Genomic DNA, 2,132 nt, shown 5'->3' with positions numbered 1-2,132 from the left:
TTTTTTTGACAACTACATTATTTTCCTGTCTGTTTTCTTTGGTTTTTGAAGAGACTTTGACATTAAAACTCCCTCCATTCTTATAAAACCAGGTGAATTTATGCAATTTACAATATATACCAGATATGACTCCTATAAAATGTTTTTTAACACTCAGAAAGGAGACATAAAGAATAACTACCAATATTAAATGACAGTAGTATTTGTAAATCACATATCTGCCACTTCCAGACAGATCTAAATTTCCTGAACTTTTAATATCAGACTCTGTTATTATATATGCAAGTATAATCATAAAACTGGGATAAAACATTATTCTCCATCAGGTCAAATAGAGGGCATTAGTGTGCCTCTTTGGTCAAAGGTCCTGGGACAGTCAGTGCGGTTGGACTGGATGTTAGTTGTTAAGGAAAAATCACTGATAAAGTGGAAGTAAAGTAGGGAAGGAAAGACATGTTAGAAACCAAGTTACTCTATCATTTTAAAGCTTGTAAAAGAACAACAACTTAACTATACATCATAAATGGAAACATAAAAACTGCCCTCCAATAACATTTGATTTTGAACATAATCAACATTTAACGTAATTGCATCATTTTGTTTCATGTTCTTTTTTATTTACCACAGCCAATGGTAAGAATTTAAGGGCCAAGAATTATTTTTTGGGTGGGATGCTGAAGTCAGAAGGTACGGCCTACCTCTAGCTTAAACCAAATACACAAATGAGAGCTTATTTATAGAGAGAAAGTTCATGTTGTCTGAGTGTTGAGGAAAAGCTAATGTTGGTTTTGTAGAACGTTAAAGCTTTATATAGTTGGAGTGGTCTTTTATACCACACTATGGTCAGAGACCTGGCACCAGGAGGTTATTGAGATCTGGGTTTATTTTGAAGATGCCAGAGACAAAGAACTTGACCAAACCAGAGTCCACAAAACAGTCCTGCTTTAATTAGTGTTGCAGATCAACTCTCTGCTTCTAGGTGTGTCTTATGCTGTGTATCAAAGAAAGAACCTTTGCTGGCCCTCTGTTAGTTTCTCTCTCATCCCTTTTCACTTAATGCTGGCATTAAGGCAAAATACAGTAGTAGTGGATGGCTCCTTTTTTAATGAATGAATAAATAAAATGTTTATTTTCTTAATTGTTTTAAGTTATTGATGCAGGTATACCTTTATTTCATTATCAGGTTCCGCTATGATGAAATGTGTATTTCTGTATTGATATTGCTTTCCTTTTCCCCTTTGCCCCCCTAAAGAATTGGAGATGCTTTTATATGGTCTTTGGTTTTAGCTCTTTTTCTGTTTTTAATTTTAAGCAAGGAGGACTGAAGTGTTATGTTTGATTTGTTTCTTAATAAACTTATTACAAACCATATTCTCATTCATTGTGTGTGTGTATCCAGTGGTAAAATGAATTTTTCTCTGTCACATAGCAGATCATTACCATTTTATGTCCTGAATTACCTAAAAACCTAAATCACTGCTTCACACATCAGTTCATGTTAACTCAAAAAGGTAGTTCCACAATAATTTCCGTCACATTTCCGAGCGTGTTGTGTTTATTAAAATTAAATGTTCAATTTGGAATAAAATGTAAATGTTTAAAATAAAACTCCTTTGTGTTGCTATGGCTAATATTAGACAGCTAATACTTGTACATGTTTTGTAACATAATTTGACAATATCTAAAAATTTGTATTTTTTTGTGTATTTTCATAATATCTTGTTATATAGACTAATATTCTGCCACAATATTTGGCTGCTATTAATTAAAGTACATGACATTCAGACAAAAAGCTTCCATGGATGTTATTTATAAGCTGAAACAAGTAAATGAAAGTTCCTCTTCAGGAACTCGAGCTGCGTCGAAAAACGCTAGGGGAACGCCCTTCAGCGTGACGGGCTCTGAATCTCGTGTGTAATCAGATCAATAGATGGGCGAGACATCACGGCGGGTGACGTAATGACCAGGAGGCTATAAAAGCACGTGCGGTGAGACCAGCGTCAGCTTTTTGTCATTCGGAAGGCACTCTTTGCTGAGGGTGCCTTCGCAAGTGTTCCCCGCGGTGCGGGTCCCGCTTCCGCCGAGGCGGAGCGGCGATTACGCTCGTGGGGTTCACAGCTGGAACTGGCTGA

This window comes from Sinocyclocheilus grahami, unplaced genomic scaffold, assembly GCF_001515645.1.
Source record: "Sinocyclocheilus grahami isolate Dianchi unplaced genomic scaffold, SAMN03320097.WGS_v1.1 scaffold928.1, whole genome shotgun sequence".
Taxonomy (NCBI): Eukaryota; Metazoa; Chordata; class Actinopteri; order Cypriniformes; family Cyprinidae; genus Sinocyclocheilus; species Sinocyclocheilus grahami.
This window is presented reverse-complemented; position numbering follows the sequence as displayed.